Here is a 23407-nt window from a genome sequence, read left to right on the forward strand (position 1 = left end):
CCTCTTATTTTATATAAAACTAATTGATCCGTTAACAGAAGTGTCAATTTAATTTGAAAATAATTTTTTCACTTTGCACCTTCGCCAAATTTTTAAATAATATCGTGGACTTAGTGCAATTAGGTATTTGGAAAAATCATTTTTCTGGGAAATTCTGATGAAAAAAAATCAATATTTTTGACAATTATTAATTTCTGCTTGCTTTTGAATAATGGGTAGTTATTGAGTTTGTTTATTAAATAAACAGTGATTTTTAGATTAATAAGAGTTTTTATTATTTTCAAGTCGAGTTACCCATTTGTGATATTGACAACTCTATTAATATTTTATCCAGTTATCTAGTTATTGATAAGGCCAATGCATCATTTACTTCACTTATTTTTTCACTTTTTTTTTAATCGATAAAATTTATGGTCTAGTAGATATGTAGATTTTTAGATCGTTGTACATGCCAAAGAAACCATTCGCCATAAAGTAACATTCTGAAAAAAAACTAGCATAGATTGTAATTATTTATTAGAAATCTTTACATAGTAAGTCTGGTTGACAGTCTGACCCTCTAGAATCCATTCCGTCATCACGATACTATTAACGTCGAAAAAAGCAATCAACTTTACGTTTTATTTTTATTTGCTCTCTCGGCCTTCACTATAGCATTTACAGCACTCAAAAACACGTACACTAGATAGAGATTTGTCCCTGTAGGCCTCTTCCAACAATTTATAGCACTCAGTCGAAGTTTTTTCGATTTAACGAGAAATTTGTTTTTCGTCGGACATGGTTTTCGGCACGAGAAAAAAACCGCTACTGCACAAATACTATAATAGTGACGGAAACGTTATTTATTAGCCAGACCTCGTACATATTGGTACTTAAATGTTTGTCGTGATGAAATATGAATGGAATAATAATGAATAAATGAATGAAATAATCATTAATATAGTTTTGAAACATTGAAAAATTAATGGACGCGCCTCATACAGCGGGTGCGCCTCAAATCGCGAGCGCGCCTCATATCGCGAGCGTGCAGTTTAGCCTCTGATCGCGCAGTTTAAAACCTGCACAACTTTACAACTGAGGGACGAAAACATAATTCGAAGTAGTAAAAATGTTCGTATCAATTAGAGCTAAAAGCTACTATTAGGCGCATTTCGTTATTTTTTCAATTTATATGTCCTTAAAACACATAAACAAATTACGGTGCTTTTTTTCATAAAAATTTGTACATTCAAACTTCTATAACTTTTGAACAGATAATATTTAAAAAGTCTACCACATCTCATTTTGAAGCTTAAGCTTGAACGTTTAAAATGAGCCGGTTTAAATCTTTCTACGTCAAGTAGGAACCAAGTAATAACCGATAAAGTGATAAAAAACGTTATTTTGTAATAATTTTCTATTATATTGACGACAACTTTTTAAATATAGATTTTTTTCAAAAAACTGTAAATACCTTTTCGGTACGAGAAAAAACCAAATTCCTTTTAAACCGCTACTACACAAATACTATGATAGTGACGGCAACATGTTTTGGGACGTGCATAGACAAGATATCTAGATACCCAACGACGCACTATTCGTTTTTCACACCACCCGTCCAGGGCGCCCTCTAGGCGCACAGTCTCGTTATTTAATAACTAGACCTCGTACATATTGGTACTTAAATGTTTCCGTAATGAAATATGAATGAAATAATAATTAATATAGTTTTGAGACATTGAAAAATTAATGGACATGCCTCATACAGCGGGTGCGCCTCATATCGCGAGCATGCACTTTAGCCTCTGATCGCGCAAGTTTAAAACCTGCACAACTTTACAACTAAGGGTCGAAAATATAATTGGAAGTGGTTAAAATGTTCGTATTGATAGAACTTCAAGCTACTATTAGGCGCATCTCTTTCTTTAAATTTATATATTCTTAAAACATAAATAAATTGCTTATTTTGCTTTTTTTCATTAAAATCTGTACATTCAAACTTCTATAACTTTTGAACAGATAATATTTAAAAAGTCTACCACATCTCATTTTGAAGCTTAAGCTTTAACGTTTACAATGAGCTGCTGTAAATCTTTCTACGTCATGTAGGAACCAAGTAATGACCGATAAAGTGTGAAAAAATCCTTTTTTTCGTCGCGCATGGTTCTCGGCACGAGAAAAAAAACACGTTAGTTTCAAACCGCTACTGCAAAAATACTATAATAGTGACGGAAACGTGTTTTGGGACGTGCATAGACAAGATATCTAGATACCCAACGCACTACTCGTTTTTTACCCCGCCCGTCTAGAGCGCCCTATAGACGCAAAGTCTCGTTATTCAATAACCAGACCTCGTATTCTTTTCTTTCTCTTTCCTATTGATTACTATCAGATTATAACTACCAACTATTGTTGTTGTTTTCTCGTTTTTATATATGCCCACGATATATTGAGGATTTTTACAGATTACAGTTTTTACAGATTAAAATCATTTTTTCGATTTTTTAATTCACTTTTGATCCATTGATTTTTTGATACTTATTAGTTTTCAAATGTTCTCATTTATGTGATAATAATGTTTTTTGTGTTTTCTCCTTTCGTACTTTTCATCAAATCACATATTTAGATTGAAATTGGAAACTTTCATAATCCTCGTTGACTAGTTTGGAATAGATTTAGATTTTCGCCACATCCTTTTCTTAAAGCCACGAGCCGCCCTCCTATCATTGCATTCGTATCAGAATTAATCGTGAATCTTAAAAAAAATGCATTTGTTCGGAAACAACCGGTGTTATTTCCCCCAAAACCTAACACAAGTAGAACGCGTAGGAAATAAACGAATTCCCTTTCTATATTTAATAATAAACTATTAAATTTCAATCGAAATTACCTCGTAATGACAATAACAAACAAAATATTTTCAAGTTTTTCTATAAAAGATCTCGACGAACCAATCAAATCATTGGCTATCGCCTAGTTTAACATAGTACTTTACGAAATTTTCAGTCCGTTCTACATATTAGTATCGAACAGTCCCCACTTGAATTAGCAAAAGTTGTGGTACCTTATCAAAGTGATAGAGAATACCCACTATTGACAATCGGTCTGCAGTACTTTCTTGAATTTCTTCGCGGTTTTAACATTCTCATTAACAAGGCCTTGAAGGACCATGGCAATAATACTTTTTTTTCGTATTCGGTATTAGTAACGCGGAATAACTTTTCATCCAGAAAGATTTAATTTAATTTTTTTTTGTGAAAATAATTTGTTTGAGGATTTGAATTTCATAGTGCGACAGTGGCACTTTTATGTGAAGTGACTCTTTTGGAATTTTATTGATTTATGGATTTTTAATGTACCAAAGATACGTGTGAGGTTAGTATGCATTTAATAATAAATTTTGTTTTTTTTTTATTTAAAAAATCTTTTAATATGCCTAAGCACTAAATTTTTCAACGTGAAAAGTAAATTTTATTACTTACTATTGTAATGACAGTCATTTTTGACGTTTTTTCTAAATACAAACTTTAAAAAAAACTTGAATGTTTAATTACTTTATAATATACATACAGGGTCGGACAAAAGATGTGGAATACATAATAAATCATGACTCTTATAAAAAAAAGTCTTAAATATTTTTGATAAATTTTGTATATACAGGGTGGAACAACTAAATGGAATTAGTTATTAAATATAATGAGGACGTGTTGGGAAACACGTAAAAACACGAAAATTTGTATTTACAAATAGTGTATAATCGTGTGACTGTGGTCGAAACTCATTTTTTCATTTGAAATACAAACCTCGATATATTATTTATTTTTTAGATTTTGTAGACAATTCTAGACACATTTCGTTCGCATTCGCTTAAAAACATTTTTTTCATTCCACAAATGGGCTACATAACTCTAAAAACCTAATAAGTGATAACGATTATTTTTCAATAATGCTAATTTGATATAGAAACATCTGTTTTTTATACAATAATTTCCATGGCACGAATACGGTTTCCGTAGCGCCTATGCCATTTTGTAAATCGATCCGAAATAAGTTGAAAATGATAAATAAAATTTTTCGATATCTCGCTTCGTTTTCGAGATATCTATACTTGAAGTTGAGAAAATTTATTTTTATTTAATATTTCTATATGTTATAGACCGTTTATGAAAAATATATAAAAGGACTAATCCGTATAGAAAAGGATTGAGGATATTAGTCTATATGTGTAAAAAGCTTTTAATGAACTGTCTAGTCCGTTTGTAAAAGGTCTAGTCTATTTATATACGGCCCAGCTGCATCCAAATGTATATTTCTAAGATATTTAAACACATTTTTTTTATTTATTCATTATAGAAATGAGTTATATATAAAAATACTACCTAGCCTAACCTAATCCAACCTAACCTAACCTAATCGAAATAAATAACTTTTGAAAGCATTCAGAACGTATTTGTTCAATATAACAAAAATCACAGTGTGATGACAATTATCAAAAATGGCACACTTTGTTATAAAAATCTGTTTTTTTTTCAATATAATTTTGGGGTATCAGAGTAAATAATATAAAAATTAAATAAAAAATATTTTTTTATTGAATTACAAGATTCATATTGAATTTGTAGTGATAAAATATTCATTTATAACGAAGTATTGAACGCCATGGTCAAATAAGACTAATCAACCTAACCTAACCTAATCCAACCTAATCTAACCTAATCTAACCTAACCTAACCTAAATAGAGAACTTTTGAAAGCATTCAGAACCTACTTTTTACTCGAAAGAGGATATTTTTACATTAAATAACTAATTAAATCTTCAAACTATCATTAAATATTTTTTTATTTTATAAATAATTAAAAGTAATCAACAATTCTTTACGAAAAACATCAAATTATTCATTTATTCATCGTATGTTAACTTATATTCATCCAAGTTATCAAAAATGGCACATTTTGCTATAAAAATCTGTTTTTTTTTCAATATAAATTTAGAGTATCAGTGTAAATAATATAGAAATTAAATGAAAAATCTTTTGTTTATTGAATTACAGATTCATATTGAATTTGAAGTGATAAAGTATTCAATTGTAACAAAGTATTGAACGCCATCTGTTCTATAAAGCGAATTTTGAACTAACGTTTAATTATAACTTTAAAGTATCGATATCTCGAAAACAGAGCGAGATATCAAAAAATTTCATTCCCCATTTTCAATTTATTTTGACCTAATCAAGTCTAATTGCGACACCACGGAAATCGTACTCTTCACATTTTCACATATCTCCACAAAAATAAATATGGTGGTGTCAGATAAGGGGATCGCGCTGGCCATTCTATCCCTCCGCGCTTTTCTATCCACCGATTTGGAGAATTTTTATTTAGATACCACCGGGCATTGATTTGATAATGAGGTGTGGGGGGGGGTTTCATCTTTCCTAAACTATCTTATATTCGCAGGATCTAGTGAGTTTGCTGGATCAGGATATGAGTTAGAGGAGGTTGGCACAACATTATTTTCAAGCAGTTAAAAATATTATATCCTGAGTTAGTGTGATTATATAGAGATGCATTTCATTTTCCTTTAATATTCGAGAAATTGATCTGTAGTTAACGTTGAATGGCGAGGCTGCTTTTTAACCAGATTTATGTTAAAACTCAAGCATAATATCTAGTTTCGTATCATCCTTTACTACATTAGTATCTACTTTTTTTATCTGTCTCACGTGACTAAGCCCGCAAAACTTCTTTTCTATTTTACTTGGGAAAAAAGAGGCAAATTTCTAAATCATATATGTTATCCACAACCAATCATTTGTAGAATTGTTATTTTGTGTTAAATGAACCATTTTTCTGATATAATTTAACGAAATTCAAACGATAATAGTACTTGTCAACTGAATAATGTATATAACAACAAAAAAATCGTTGATTTATTCTAAATAACTTGAAATCTCGTCGCCAAAGAAAACGCGCATTTTATAATTTTTCAATTTTCGTATAGCACATATACAGTTTAAAGGAATACCATGTTTAAAACTTCCAAAAAGTGGACAGCCTGAGGATTTGACTGATGCTCAGTTAATTAGATTGGTGGAATGTCCAAAAAACATCAACTAGAAGGCTGAATCATGATAATCAGTCGAGAACTAAATACAAAGGGAGTTGAACATCGGAAGAAATGTTCAAAATATACTGGAGATCAGTTGCGTCGAATTCCGATATATTGTCTTGCATTAAGAAGACGTCACGTCATGTGATCATGGATAATGAAACGAAAAATATTATTCCGTATCACATCAAAAATCAAAGGTAATATAGAAAATAGTCTCAATGACGTGGGATATAAATCCAAAAAGGAATTTGAGGATCAAGTTTTGGTTTGGTGTGCCATATCCGATGCAGCATTTCGCGTCAGGCAAATGAATATTTTGGTCCAGATAAGGCTTTTTTCGGCACGTCAAAATAACCATTGATTGATTAGAAGCTCACGATTTGTATCGAAAAAAGGTAATCCCCTAGACACGTCCTATCAAAGAGTTTTGGGCAATAATGAGTGGAAAAATGTATGATAGAGATGGGAAACCCGAAAATAAGCTAAAGCTTAGTTATAGAATACTTAAAAAAATTCGCGGAATTGATAATCACGTCCAGCAATCAATTGCTAAGCTAAAATTACACGCTATTGATGAAAATAGTTCTTTAAGTACAATTTACATTGGAATCCTTGTAAACATATAATAATTCACTTTATTATGAATGTATATCTAATTTACTGATTATCAAAATATAATATGCATTTGTTTATATGAAAATCTTATGTTTTTTTAGAGAATTTGTTTAATTTAATTAATAGAAAGGAAGCAATTAAAAATTTACATGCATTTATACATAATATTTAAAATATGTTTATGTTTCTAAATCGTCTTGATTTTAGATCTACTATGTTTGAAAATTAGTTTTTTTTATAATTTTAGAAAGACAGATAAAAATTTGACGCTTCGACTACTTTCAGTTTTTATCCAAATTATTTGATAGGAAATTGAAGAAATATTGAAAATATTGAGTTTTGAGGTTAAAATACTGAGACTTGACCGAATATATACGTCATGTAGGTAAACCCAAACCACGATCGAACGTTTCCAAATTTTACCAAAATTTTTTGATCATCCAATACCTTCTAATGTAGACCTTCTGTATATATCAATGAAATAATCATTTTAAAATTTGTATTACATTGTCTTGGTCTACATTTGGAAAGCTGAGAAATATATTTAAATCAGATATACCGACATATCTCAAACGAAAAGTGTTTTACTTGTCCACCCAGTACGTAGAAAGGTAAAAGTTATATTTAAAATGGAATTGAGCAGATAAAAGATGGACGAAGATAATACTATAATAGAGTAATTTCCCAAACTCAGCTAGACAAAAATTATTTATTGGTCCAAGCTAATGAAGGATACAAACTTTGAAGGAAAACTGCAGGATCTGGAATAAGTCGGCTGGAAATGTATGGTGGACGTTGTGTCAAAAATTTCCTAGGAAACCTTAAAGCAGAGACTTACAAAAATTTAATCAACGAACTCATAATTTCATACAAAACTTTAGGATGTAATATGCTTTCAAAAATACAAATCCTGTACTTTTTTATAAAAATATAAGTCTTGATGTAACAAATAAACCTCGTTTACCAATTTTTCCATTGATATTGTTTGTTGGCCGTATTACATTCAAAATTTGTTTTCGTGTGACGAAAAAAGTTGTTTGTTGACCAGTGTAGTTGGGTGGTAACACTGATAAACAAACTAGATGAACAATTGGAAGTTTTGTGATTCGTTGACACGTCAAAGATAAAATAATTCAAAAAAAAATGGGCAAAGAACGAGGTGAATAATTTAATTGAGCACCCCCAGAAGTACGTAATGTGGCAGAAGAGGCCATAAATAGTTTGCTTTCAATTTTCGTGTGACGAAAAAAGTTGTTTGTTGACCAGTGTAGTTGGGTGGTAACACTGATAAACAAACTAGATGAACAATTGGAAGTTTTGTGATTCGTTGACACGTCAAAGATAAAATAATTCAAAGAAAAAATGGACAAAGAATGGAGTGAATAATTTAATTGAGCACCCCCAGAAGTACGTAATGTGGCAGAAGAGGCCATAAATAATTTGCTTTCAATTTTCGTGTGACGAAAAAAGTTGTTTGTTGACCAGTGTAGTTGGGTGGTAACACTGATAAACAAACTAGATGAACAATTAGAAGTTTTGTGATTCGTTGACACGTCAAAGATAAAATAATTCAAAGAAAAAATGGACAAAGAATGGAGTGAATAATTTAATTGAGCACCCCCAGAAGTACGTAATGTGGCAGAAGAGGCCATAAATAATTTGCTTTCAATTTTCGTGTGACGAAAAAAGTTGTTTGTTGACCAGTGTAGTTGGGTGGTAACACTGATAAACAAACTAGATGAACAATTGGAAGTTTTGTGATTCGTTGACACGTCAAAGATAAAATAATTCAAAGAAAAAATGGGCAAAGAACGAGGTGAATAATTTAATTGAGCACCCCCACAAGTAGGTAATGTGGCAGAAGAGGTCATAAATAATTTGATTTCAATTTTTGTCCGACATTTAAAAGTGACAGATGTCACATTAAAACTTCACATTTTGCGTATCGTACTGCAAAATGAAAAAATACAATTTATAGAAATATCTTCATAAAAAAAGATGTTATAAAACATTTGAAAACATATTTTGTTATAAATATCATTATCAAAAAACACATTTTATATACATCAAATAAGGACTTTATATAACAAAAGTTTAATGTGACCTCCATTTACTTCGATAACCTTATCAATTACTTAATCGATCTTACAACTCAAATTATGTTTGGTTATATAATTATCGGAATTTATTGCTTTATACTTCTTTGAACCAGTGATATTCTAAACTTCCAGATTAAATTCAGAGGCCTAAGGTTGGTATAGAAACTCAATGCTCGTGCCAAATGATAATGAGTTGTACTGCATCTTTAATTCAATTATATTCACGTCAACAAATTTTCTATATCCCTTTCTCTATTCTTCTTGTATCGATTTCTTCTAAATTCAACCATTTTACTTTAACGTTTCTCTTCTTTTTTCCTCAATTGAATTATCTATATCTCTTTGAAGGTACTTACTTATTAATCCTGAAGGCTTTCTACCCTTTTAGGTGAAGCTCACGATAGAGATGAATCATTACCTGGGCCCCCCTTTCCACAATAGTATTCATTCTTTCCTATCTTGTGTCTTTTGCTTTATTTCCTGCTATTTTCTTTTCTCCTGTCATCTTAATTTCTGTCTCTCCAGTACCTCCTCGACCTTCTCCTTTTTTTTTGTAAGTTCATGCTTCATATATCTTTCGTATTAAACGTTCTTCTCCCATTCTCATATTTTTTCAAGAAGACGCGGAATACAAGAAACGGATTCGACCAGAAGAGCCGATAGATATCTTCGTCATCTTCATCCAACCAGGGACTATTGTGATATTACTTCTGGTTGGTGGGACTGTCCGTGTATGAAGTTCCATTTGTTAAGAATAAGAATTTTCTTTTTATAAGTAGCAATCAGTTGCCAAGTGCAGCATCACTTGGACGATATTGTCAAGATTTATGCTTCCGATAGTCTCCTTTACCTCTTCTCTTAAATCCCTCCAGTGGTTACATACGAATTATACACGTGGCATCATCTGAATCGTTTCCACAATACGTACACTCAGGTGTTTGTACTTTCTTCATTTTGTGAAGATACCGTCAGAAGTAGACATCTCCAAACTTCTTTTCGATCTACAATCTAAGGTTTTTTATTAGTCGTCGCGTCCATTCGGCTGATTTCTCTTCTGTCCATCGTTGTGGACACATGCATTCTATATATCGCTCTAAATCCATGAGATCTACGGGATTAACCACTGAGACAGCTTGTGCAAACACAGTCTGGTAGGACCTGGTGATTCTTAGTGCACCCGGTCTTTGTACCATCATTATCGCTTTGCAGACTAGACTTCTGCTTATTATGGGTGTGGAAGAAACTGAGGCAGATTTGGGAATTAGTTCCGCTCGTATACTTTCAATTCTGCATGAACATTTGGTAGTCAAAAAGATTTCGCATAATTTGATAATCAGCTTGTATCGATTGGTGTAAAGAAATTCAATTGCGGTGCTTCAAAAGACGTCTATAACATTTTTGTTCGGAGAAGATGAATCAAAACATCGATGCGTTAGCATTTTTGATAGTTTTGATGACGTAGAATCATTTTGAAGTCCAAATAGGGCAGCGACATTACTTCCAGAAAAGCATCAAATATTTTGTAATACAAGTTACTAATACTTTCAATGATTATTGAGGATTTTTTTAAGGAAAAAAGGGGGGAGAAACCATAAAAATCATACCAAAACCGCAGATTAATGTGAATATTATTATTTTAAAATAATATTTCTTTAGATGTTAAGGGTTGCTGTGAAGTTGTTGATATGAATAGAAAACAGAAATAGCCTTAGCTAAAGACAGGCATTTACACGTTCAAAATGGCAATTTATAATTTGAGATGTAAGCATTTTTATATTTTAATTCGAATTTCGCGCTCTAGAAAGGGAATTTTGAGAGGTTAGGTTGGTAACACTGTTCGAGACTTGGGTCAGACAGATGTAAACACAATAAAAATAAAGATCATTTTGAAAAAGTTTTTTTTGAAATTATTCTCACAATCCAAGAAAGAAGTTTACAAAGGTAATTATTTAGAATAGGGGCCCCAGGCAAAAATCGTTCGAAAAAATTTTTCACGCATTTGGGGTTGTTTCTGAGGGTACAAATAGTAAATTTAAGGCGAGGGAGACATATTATTTCCCTTATTTTAGACATCACATGGTACAACTTACATATGGTAACTCAATGAAACCTAACCTAACCTAACCAAGATGGTAATCATTTAGAATTGGTTAGATTAGGTTAGGTTTCATTGATTTATCATAAGTAAGTTGTAATGTCTAAAATAATGGGAATAATATGTCTCCCTTGCCTTAAATTTACTATTTGTGCCCTAGAAACAACTTCAAACGCGTGAAAAATTTTTTGGAACGATTTTTACCTGGAGTTCCAATTACCTAATAAAATAATTATTAAATTTAAAGTTGACTTGATTCGGGATTATATTACAAATATGTTCGGTAACCTAAATATTCTATTTGGTTTTCACACACTGTATATTAATAAAAACATGTTCGTGAATACTATCAAGACTTCAAATTGTTTTTTAAAAAGTTGCGACGGAAAACATTGGTCATTTTAATCAATGATGTTTTTGTAGGAATGTCACGTACGCTGGAAAAAAATCTAAATTCCAAATATCATAATATACGTTTTTAAAGATTCTCGATAATGAATTTGGGTGATAGTATATTAAAGTATAAGTGGATATTAATGACTTTGAAATAGAGCGAATGTTTTAAAACCCATTCATGCACAATATCTACATTTTAATCGGTGCTTAAAATCACAAAAAAAGTGTCCTGAATTGAATCATAAATGGCTAGTAACAATAATAGAGAGAACTAAAAATAAAACTGAATACAAAACATAAAATGCACTCAAGTAGATATAAGAAAAATACATTCTAAAATCAAAAAACTGTTGACAATGTCCTACACAATAACCGCGAGATGATATTGACAGAATATGCCCAATAAAGGAGGAGGTAGAGGAATGATGAACGTTGAAGTAACCTACAGGATCCTCAAGGAAGGATACTTAACATTAAAACAAATATATGAGATTGCTGTACCGGCATCAAAACCTATGAATCATACGTGAAGAAGACGATGTACATGAAGAACAGCCCAGCAGAACTAGAAACATGAATAGTAAAGAGATTAAAACAATAAATTAAACAGACAATAAAATGGAGAGCTCCAAACCGCTTAAATTACAGCTAGCAGAATCCAATTCCAACATTTTTGAATATTACGATTATTCTATGAAAATTCATTGAATTTAAACCGTTTTCTGTGCTTTTTCTCATTTAATTTTGTCCCAGTTGAATTCAATTCCGATAGATTTATTTCAGCCAAAACGTGGTTCGTAGAACTATCTATAAACACTTAATATGAAATTACTACGGTTCGTACGTTAAGGATTTCACGTTTCAAACATTAAGTAAATAATTGTTAATGACATATATTAAAAAAAAAAAATTCGAATTCCAAGTCGTTATCAATATTGGACTCAAAATTTTTTAGATTTAGATTTAGATATAAAAAAATGTCGATTGTTTTTGGAATCATCATTAGTTTAAATTTATTATATTTTTATTGGAAATTTATATTAGAAGGAAACGAGGATCGCTACCTTTTGAGTTTTGAGAAAAATAAAAACAAATATTTATAATTGCATGCGTTTGAACCGATTTTTTCCATTTCGATTGAGGCACAACCAATACATGTGATTTAAACGCATCAATCGCCTCTTTGGGTGTAGAAAAACGTTGATCTCGCAAAATATTTTTGATCTGCGGGAATGAGAATAAATCATTTGGTTCCAAACAAAAACTGTAGATGAGAATGATTCATCGTCTGCAATTGTTGTGTCTGATGGGCTTTAGTGTACTTGGAATTCATTCCATATACCAATTCCGAGGTATACAGTCGAAAGCTGATGCGAATGTATGAGGTTTTATCCGAGAAGACAATGCTAAAGCACATATCAATCGTTTCCAAATCAATACATTCTAGGAATGAACCAATTCCCTCATAAAATTGATCTCACGTCTCAAAGAAAATCAACTCAATGAGACTCTATATCTCTCAACTCACAGTACATTCAGTACATTTGTAAACTCGACTTGAACAGTGACTCATATGTTGATTTTATTAACTAATTTTGGGACTTTCCGTATGAGTGGAAATAATTTTATATGGTGGTCGTATGGTTGTGTGAAAAATGTATAAATAAAGTTGACTCACCGTGTATAGAAAAAAGAAGCGATTGCGCCACATAATATGCAATAATTTGAGATCTATCGCTTTGATTAAATTAAAAAAATAAACAAAAGAAGCGGAAATAAACTATTCAATTAAAATTTTTTACTAGCTTTATAAAAAAAAAAGATTTTTTAGAATACATTTCCAAATTTTTAACGAATATAATGAGGAAAACTTTGTTGGTTATTTTATTGAGTAGAACCATCAAACAACTCTTTAAATTATCAGCTTGTTGTTGTTTTCTGTCTATTATTAGAAAAAGGTGTAAACGCGATCGTCAAAGTTTTCTGATAAAACCGCTTCTTGACATTTCGAAGGACGGGACTCTTGAAGTATAATTTGTGAAAGTATAAAGTTTTTAAAGTGTAAACGCGATCGTCAAAATTTTCTGATAAAACCGCCTCTTGACATTTCGAAGTACGGACTCTTGAAGTATAATTTGGGAAAGTATAAAATCATAAAGTATAAGTTAAATAAACATGAACCCTCTAAGTACAGTTTGTGAAAGTATAAAGTCATCATAAAATATATATGTTACAAAAATATGGAGTTATTAAAAACAGAATAAAGAAATACGGACCCATAAAGTATAATTTGTGAAAGTATAAAGTCATAAAGTATAAGTTAAGTAAATATGAACCATAGAGGTATAATTTGTGAGAGTACATATATGCTACATACTCATCAAGTATATTTTATAAAAATATAGAGATATAAAGTACAAGTAATAGAAATTTAGACCCATAAAGTATTATTCGTGAAAGTATAAACTCATAAACTATAAGTTATATGAATATGTACCATTGAAGTATAATTTGTGAAAGTATAAAGTCATAAAGTATAAGTTAAGTGAATATGGACCCATGAACTACAATTTGTGAAAGTATACATTCATAAAGTATAATTAGTGAAAGTATAAAGTCATAAGTATAAGTTAAGTGAATATGAGCCATAGAGGTATAATTTGTGAGAGTTTACATATATGCTATATACTCATCCAGAATATTTTATAAAAAAATAGAGTTATAAAGTACAAGTCATAGAAATTTGGACGCATGAAGTATAATTCGTGAAAGTATAAAGTCATAAAGTATTTATTTTTTGAATACGGACCATTAAAGTATAATTTGTAAAAGTATAAAGTCATAAGTAAAACATAAGTGATTATGGACCCATGAAGTACATTTTGTGAAAGTATAAAGTCATAAAGTATAATTAGTGAAAGTATAAAGTCATAAGTATAAGTTAAGTGAATATGAGCCGTAGAGGTATAATTTGTGAGAGTTTACATATATGCTATATACTCATCCAGAATATTTTATAAAAAAAATAGAGTTATAAAGTACAAGTCATAGAAATTTGGACGCATGAAGTATAATTCGTGAAAGTATAAAGTCATAAAGTATTTATTTTTTGAATACGGACCATTAAAGTATAATTTGTAAAAGTATAAAGTCATAAGTAAAATATAAGTGATTATGGACCCATGAAGTACAATTTGTGAAAGTATAAAGTCATAAAGTATAAGTTAATATGAACCCTTGAAGTATAATTTTTATATATGTTACATAAGTACTTGTCATTAAGAATGAGATATACAAGGACGGACCCATAAAGTATAATTTACGAAATTAGAAGGTTATAAAGTAGAACTTACAGAAATTTATATCCGTAAAGTATAATTCGTGAAAGTACACAGTCATAAAGTATACAAAAGTATGAAGTGATAAAGTATAAAGTCATGAATAGCATGAATAACAAAAATGTTATTGAGAGACGAAGATTAGTTTGAAAAGTATACAGTCATAAAGTAATCTACCATCTAGCAGTATTTTGTCTATGTTTTCTGAGTTTGATGCACTTTTTGGTTGCTATTTAAGTGCCTTAGGTACTGAATTTGTATTGGTACTTAATACCTATCAATAAAGGAGTAAAATCACCTTAACAAAAATAAAATAATGAATCTAATAAAGACATTTTTTTATTTGGTTAATTAATTTATAGAAATGAGGGTGTGAAAGATAAGAAGTTGTGTGTTTGTCTGTATATATAAAGATAGGAAATTCTTTGAATTCCGTTATGAATGGTCGAAATAAAACCCATGCAAACAACTTAAAAAAAAAGAATAAAGTCTTCCAAATATTTGAATGATAGGCATTACGTAATGATTTCATAATGTATAGGATAGACCTAAATGCACAAAACGACTTGATCGGCAAATTTAGTTGTAAACGAATAATGCAATTCTTGTTAAAAATATTACGAAATTTACCGTATATGCATTTTTTTATTAAAATTTTTGAAATACGTAACGTGTTCATTAGTTTACTAACTATTATAAAAACGAAAACAAAATTAATTCTTTCTTTCTCGAATGTGTAAAAGATTTTTAGTTAAGCAATTGAAATTTTGGATAACAAACAATTATCGATTTTCTTAGTTCCTTTTTTTTCGTTCTTTCATCAATTAATGTACGTTCCTCCTCACCCTCAATCTATTATCTACAACTCCTCTGGTATTTCCAAAATTTTTCCATTGAAATTATTGTTTTTTATACTTTTATTTAAACAATTGTCTGAAAAGTTCCGATATCAACCTGAAGATGTCAGCTCTTATCAATACAATTTGCATTCATTATTTTTACTTTGCTTTACTTTTTTATTAAAGTTGCCATTTTCTTTAATACGATAATAGACTGTCAAATGTCTTATATTTGTATCGCTACGATTTCTCATTCTTATTTTTTCTTGTCGTCTATTACTACGAGGGTGACGCTATAAATTGTGAGATAAAAGACGAATTCAACTGTCTACTGCGCAGTGTATGACGAAAATTGACGTTATGCAACATTAACCTCAAAATATTGCATATAAAAATATTGTAGACTACAAGTTGGCTGCAAATTTAAGTTAATCTTCAAAATACTCTCACGATTTTTGTATTGCGTAAACAATTTTGATATCTTAAAATATATAAAGTAGGCTTTGAGTTTTTGACGACTTTTTTATTCTTTAAGTCGCCATTTTGAATAATCCAAATTTATTTCAATATTCTATAACTTAAACAAACTTATAAAGTTAATTTTCTTATTTACAAATGCTAAATTGACGTCGAAAACTATAGAAACAATTCGTATTTTTATGAGGTGTAAAGCAGTTAATCGCCTAGGATAATTTTCTTTATTTATAACCTGCAAATTTCACATCCTGAAAGTAATGTTGAAATATATCATCTTTTAACGTGACTTTCTCTAAGCTACGTTCCAATATAGTAAACCAAAAATGAAAAACAAGATTGTCATTAACTCCGACCTTCACCAACTAAATTTCTGTTACGTAAAATATCAAAATTAAAAGTGGATAGTATCGACCGACATCGTATCATAAGTTGTTTGTGTGTAAACGCCATTGTTGTATGCTCTTTTATATGTATATAAACGCATACCTTTTCTTAAAAGTAGTTTCTTATGTAACTATTCGTAATATCTCCACTCGTTTCTTGTTGTTGCAAAACTTAAAGCACCTGATTTAATAAATTCATTTAGTGATTTATTTATAAAATAATAGAAATAACACCACGAAGGAAATTAACAGGTGGCTGGAAACTACTGACATCCTAAGATACTAAGGTCAGTCTCCTATTCTTATCCAGCTCAAGTCAAAAACACAAGGCCTACTTTGTTTATTTTAAGATGAAGACTTAAAATTAGTCGAAACGTCAATTTTTTATCAATCTTTTGAAAATTATTTAAAAAAACCATTGTTAAAACAGAAGAGACATAAAATCAAGTCCAGTTAGAAGCATTAATATATCAAAAGGTCTAGAAAATAAGAAATTGAATGAAAGAAATGTTTATAAATATGTCATTCCTTTCTTGAACTTAAAAGTGGAATAATTAACACTTCTTCTAACACAAATTTTGAAAAATTGAGATGTAAAGAAGTACTTGGAATGGATGTGTAGCTGTGTATATCATATCGCTTTCTAAGACAGTTGAAATGAGTTGAAATACAGATTATGAAGACCCACTTCAAGTGCTAAGCGAAAAACCCTACATATTATATTTGCCCCTTCATTTCTATGTGTACCATCCAAATACCACAGTGCATTCGAACAATACGTGAAGTGGTACTTCTTCTAGGACATTGAGCAGCTTACGAGATGCCTATCGTCTCGAGATGCTTCTTCATGGCCAATAAACAACTTGAATGCTTTTTTTGAGCTGAGACCAGGAGATTGACTTCAGATGTCGGTAGTTTCAAGTCAGCTGTTCATAAAGCTGTCTTCATTAGATTATTGATGAAACAAAACCATTGGGTACGGGAATTGGGGGAACCAAATGCGTTTACTTTTCGAAAACCCGTCTGCCATGAACCAGCATGCTCAGAAACTCGAATTAATTTAACGTAGCAGCTTTTTAGGCCAATCTTTTCAGTTAAAGGTAGGGTGGACCATTCCTAGTCTACCACATAGATAGCGCTGTTAGTATTAAATTCCAAAGGACACGTTTATAAACTTGACAGCTGTCGTATTACTTTGAGTGCTGCAACTGTTCGGAAAATTGGATGGAAAAGGACTAGATCACAACAAAATTTGAAGAAGAAATCAATGAAATCAATGAAAAGGGTGTCCAAACTGCATGAATTAGGATGTCAATTGGCTCCACAATAACCGTATTCTCCAGATCTGGCCCTCGGCGACTTTGTTCTTTTCTCAGACCTCAAGAGAATGCAGGACAGAAAGTTTGCGCTGAAGAAGAAGCAATTGCCGGAAGAAAAGCCTATTTTATGGCTAAAGACAAATCATACTATTGAAATGGTATAGAAAGAAGTTAGCCTACGAACTTTTGTATTCTTTGATTATTTAATCAGCATAAATCCAAATTGCAAGTCTTTTCTGATGATATACTGGCTAGAGGGTTGAGCTTTCGTCTTTATAATTCTCTCCCATCGCCAAAAAGTCTACTTCGTACTCAGTTACTTTAAATATTTTTCGAATTTTATTATTATTGCGAATTGCGAATTAAAACACCAATAGATACGCCTTTTGCAACATTTATTTCATATCATTTTAATCTACAGAGGACAAAAAGTTTGTTTTACCAAAACATAGAAAATATCAAAAAAATTGTACAAAAAAAAATGAACGGTGCTTAAATTAAAACCAGCCAATGAATTTCTAATAGCGTCTGTTGCCGCCCCTCGCTCTAATTAGAGCTTTCATTAGTCTTGGAAGGTTTATAAATAAGTTCTGGACGTATCCTTGTGCCATGTTTTCCCAGAAGTTGAAAAGAACATTTTGAAGATCATCTAGTGTTCTTATTGGTGCCGGATGTTGCTGAAATTGCCATCCTACATGGTCCCAGACATGCTCTATTGGGTTAAGGTCCGGGCTACGTGCAGGTCAATTCAGGGTGGGTATCTCGACCTCTTCTAACTACTGCCGAACCACTCTAGCAGCGTGTGGACGAGCATTATCGTGCATTAGCACAGAGCTGTCACCGATATGAGGCATATAGGGCACTACATGGGGTTCTAGGATATTAGTTATGTACCTGTCAGCATTTAGTCTTCCATCATTCACTGGTACTAACTCCGTGCGACCCTCGAAAGAAATTCCTCCCCAAACCATGATAGAACTACCACCAAAGCTTTCAGTTTGACAAAAATTAACCTGATTGTGCCGTTCACCACGCGTCGCCTTTATACTGGTACACGCATATCTGATGAATACAGACAAAATCTTGATTCATCCGTGAATAAAATATTGGATCAATCTTGAATATTCCAATTTGCGTATTCTCGAGCTAATTCCAATCTTGCTACTCGATTTTCTCTGGTAAGACGTGGACCTCTAGCTGGCACTTTCTCAGCCTATTTCGAACTGTTTGTAGGCTTATTCGGACATTACGAGCAGCCAACAGATCTGTTTGCAGCCTTCGAGCGGTGGTATGCCTAATTCTTAACGGCGCGCGCCGTTAACCTCAAATAACGATCATCCGCTACCGAAGTTACCCTGGTTAGCTGCCGTGTTTCTTGGTAGCGAATAACCACTCTGGATATAGTGCTTTGTTGAACTCCAATTACCCCGGCGACGTATCTTTGACTGCAACCATCTTGTATGAGCGCGATGATTCTAGCGGCTTCTTCATTCGTCACATGTCTTGTTAAACGTTGAGGCACATCCATTATTAACAAAATAAATTTAAATTTTCACTATACAATAAAACAATCTGCTTAGAAAGTTCTCGATCTCAATGCATTCTCCAAGACAGAAATGATTTACTCGAGCATTTTTGCTTCCAAAAAAGTTGTTGTGATATTTTTTTGCCAACGATAAGAAACCAGAAATATCTATTAAATTGACACATATACAGATTGTCCAAAAAAACTAAAATTAAGTATTAAAAATATCTTGAAATACCAGTGGTGCGATAATTTTTGTGGGGTGTATATTAAAGATAAAAGTTCAAGGTATTCATAAGTGCTTTCAACCATTTATTTCGGGATTCGTAATCTTGCGACACATTTAGGGATTTATTTTTATAACATCCGTAAATATTATATGAATCAAGCACGATAACTTTCAAGGTTTGCCTTTTTTTATATATTTATCAATACGTTGACGATAATATCAAGATTTTTGTGATTAAAAATGAAAACGCTTATCAGCTTTGTTCTGCGATAAGAAGAAATTGACATTGTAACCTTTCACGTTCCGAAATCGACATTCATAAACGTACTAAATATGATTTTAAGAATGAATAATAACGATGTGGAATACGTTCTTTAGAAAGTGTTTTATACATTCTCAAACAACTAGATTTTTGTTTTTGAGAGTGGTTTAAGTAAAAATCAGATATTATATCCAAATGGTGAAATATTTCAATAGGAAACGCACAAATAGATTATTTTTCACTATATGTTGGACATATTTGATTCTCACATTATTTATAATTATCTTCTTAGAAAACTTGGTACTATTTTTCTCATATTCGCCCAAACCAATTTGGTTTTGTTTAGTCTAGTCATTATAGTAAGTTCTCCTCGGAAATATTGACGCTCTAAAAGTTGTCTCAAACCTTACATATGGTAGGGTGTACGCTACTATTAAATTTCAAGGTCAAAAGTCACAAAAATCGTTTTTTTGCGCTGTTTTATGTAAATATCTCAGTTCCTATGAGTTTTTTGCTATTTGTATTTATTATCAATATTGTAGAATACAAAATTCTCTACAAATTTTGTTTGAAAAAATTTTTCATTCGGAGAACCGTTTTCGAGATAGAGGGCGGAGAGCGCGCGGTCACAGCATCAACTCAGGTCAACCGGTGCCTCCGGTCGAAAACGCGCCATATATAGTTGATGAACTATCGATTAATCAATGATTATAAATATTTGTTAATTCTTAATAACTATTATATTATATTTTATCATTTTGTTCCTAACCTATCCACTTTTTATTCAGTATTAATTTATTTAACAACACTTACCTGCCCATGTAATTGCAGAATTGTTAATGACAACATAGGAATTATATTTGAATTTTATCCTAATCAAGATTAATAACTTCTTACATTATGAAAAAAAAATAATAAATTATGAATTAATCTTTTTATTAGAAAATATCATTCAATACATTTATTTTTATTAAAAGTAAAAAAATGGAATAAATGGTACAAAAACTACAATTTATAATTTTAATCATCTTCTTCCTTATCATCATCGTCTTCCTGCTGCTGGTAAATTCCAAACTGGTCTTCATTATCGTCTTCAACAACATTTGTCTCAAGTTCTTCCATGATTTCGGGGTCAAAGGTTCCATATTCGTAAATGTCGCTCAGATATGGTAGAGCATTGAGACAAGCTTGTCCATTACATAGGCCACAAGCTAAATAACATTGCAAGCCCGCTTTCCTGCATCCGCATCGCGAACCACAATCATTCTTGCAGTTGCAGAAAATTGTATTTAGCAAATCTTCTGGAGCAGGTGGTAAAATTGTCATAATAGGCTCCAGAAAATCGTTTCGCATTGCCTAACCTCATACCTAGGGTTCCAAATCATGCCCTAACCAAGTTTGAACTTAATAATATACACGTTTGAAATGTTGATGAGCAGCTGCACTTGTTGGTGGAATATTTGAAAGCTGCACAAGTTTATTAAGTTTTGTGGACTTGACGTAATGCATATATCTCTGGGTCGAACAATCTTCATCCTCAAATGCTGCAGCTAGTTCATCCAAATTTGTCAGTTTCTCAAATAACTTTTAAAAATGATTTTTTTTCCTTTTTAAAAAGCGCAGAAGTTGTGTTATAACCACAGCGTGCAGAAATAAAATATGTGTTTTGGAATGGAATTTTTTAAAGAAAGTTTCTTCTTCGTAAGACATTGTACGCCCAATTAAATTGACAAGTAAATCAATATCTTGTCTATTATAACTGCAGTTTTTTCAGAATTTGATTCTTCAATTGCAGTTTCGGTTATCAGTATTATTGAATAGATATAGATTTAATGCACGAAGAAAATGATAAAATATAATATAATAGTTAATAAAAATTGACAAATATTTATAATCATTGATTTATCAATAGTTCATCAACTATATAAATGGCGCGTTTTCGACCGGAGGCACCAGTTGACCTGAAGTAATGCTGTGACCGCGCGGTCTTCGCCCTCTATCTCGAAACCTGATCCCCGTATGAAGAAAATTTTTAAACAAAATTTGTAGAGAATTTTGTATTCCACAATATTGATAATAAATACAAATAGCAAAAAACCCATAGGAACTGAGATATTTACAAAAAAATGCAAAAATAAACGATTTTTGTGAACTTTTACCTTGAAATTTAATAGTTGCGTACACCCTACCATATATAGGTTTTGAGACAACTTTTAGGGTGTCAATATACAAGTATTTAGAGAGTAACAGCTGGGTATTCCGAATTCCGGAATTCTTACATAATTTACTTCGCAACGGACGAGTTGAAATAAGGAAATCTTTGGTAGATCGGAAAATTTCTAGACAACTCTCGTAGCTATTTTTGTAGTATTCAAATACTCTTAAATCTCATTTATTTTCAAGTATTTTTTGTACTATACTAAAATCATTGCAACAATTCGTACTTCGTCCCTGTTTAATTTCATCTGTGGCTCAATATAAGTTTAACTTTTTCTAATCAACTTTGAAATGAAAACAGATTGAAAGAATATGTATCAATTACTAACAAATTTTTAAAAATCTCTTAAAGATTAACTTTATTCACAACCCACATCATTCACTACCGTATTAGATTAATTTTTAATCTCTTGATAAAGATTATCGTTCTGATACGAGCCCAATACATACATTCAAAAAAAATGTTCCAGTTCCTACGTATTTTAATATTACTTACTTCATTGTTTCACCCTGTATTGATTTTGTAATAGTCAAGTAGAATTATTACACATTCGCATTTGTAAATTTATGAATATGCTAAAATAACTTTTGAATTAAATCAAATTAGTTTGAATCTAATAAAATAATTCATGAATTTTTTATTTTTATTATATTTTAATTTACGAGGATGGTCCCAGAAGTACCTGGTTGACCTAGATATGGCGGTAATTTCTTTAAAAATATCATTTTATGAGAAAGTAAACAATCTGTACAGCATATGTTTCAAATTTGAAGACGCCACGTTTTTTAGTATTTGTTTTCAGTGAATTTGTAAACATGGTCAAAATTGGTCATCGTTGTGTGATACTATACTTTTATTTGAAAAGCCTTAGCCCGGCTCCTTCGTTATCAACAGTAAAATATTGGGTAGCAGAGTTTAAACAAAGCCGTACGAGCTGCGAAGACCTGCATTGCAGTAGTCGACCAAAAAAACAATCAAAACAATGAACTGAAAAGGAAAAACCGGCTCCAAAGAAGACAAAGACTTTTTCATCTGCAGGAAAAGTCATGGTTTTGGTTTTTTGGGATGCGCGTGGGATAATTTTCATTTATTCTCTAGAACAACGAAAAAATATCAACTTATTACAACGTTTGAGGGAAAAAATCATACAAAAACAGCCGGATTTAGCTAAGAAGAATGTGTTGTTTAACCAGTTCACACTTCCGTTACTGCAATGGCCAAAATTGACGAATGATGCGCTCTATTCGCCAGATTTAGCCCCTCCGGATTATTTTCTGTTCACAGACTTGAAAAAAAGGTTCTGTGATCAAAGATTTTCCAGCAATTAAGAGGTGAATTTATTGAACATCGCTGGGAAAAGTGTATGAAGTTAAGAAGAGACAAAACTTTTGTGTTTCCTTTGTTGGGCGAGGTACTTCGGGGACTATCCTCGTAAATCAATTTTCATTCAATTTATTACCAACGAATAATATCAATTTTATTATTGTGTATTTAGAGAAAGTTTCAAAGGAGTCCATACAC

The 23407-nt window shown here is 31.3% G+C and overlaps 1 protein-coding gene across 3 annotated transcripts in view; it reads left to right on the plus strand.

Moving 5' to 3' along the window:
- The window catches only part of LOC130452160 (scavenger receptor class B member 1), a 99755-nt gene that overhangs the window by 10541 nt on the left and 65807 nt on the right, over window positions 1-23407 (plus strand). Inside the window, exon 1 of one of the 3 annotated variants that reach the window (XM_056791478.1) lies at window positions 2941-3354. The exons of the other annotated variants lie outside the window; for them this stretch is intronic. The gene's annotated coding sequence lies outside the window, so the exon portion shown is untranslated. Of the gene's footprint in view, window positions 1-2940; window positions 3355-23407 lie in introns of those variants that run through there. 3 annotated transcript variants of the gene reach the window in all.

This window comes from Diorhabda sublineata, chromosome 1 (assembly GCF_026230105.1).
Source record: "Diorhabda sublineata isolate icDioSubl1.1 chromosome 1, icDioSubl1.1, whole genome shotgun sequence".
Lineage (NCBI taxonomy): Eukaryota > Metazoa > Arthropoda > Insecta > Coleoptera > Chrysomelidae > Diorhabda > Diorhabda sublineata.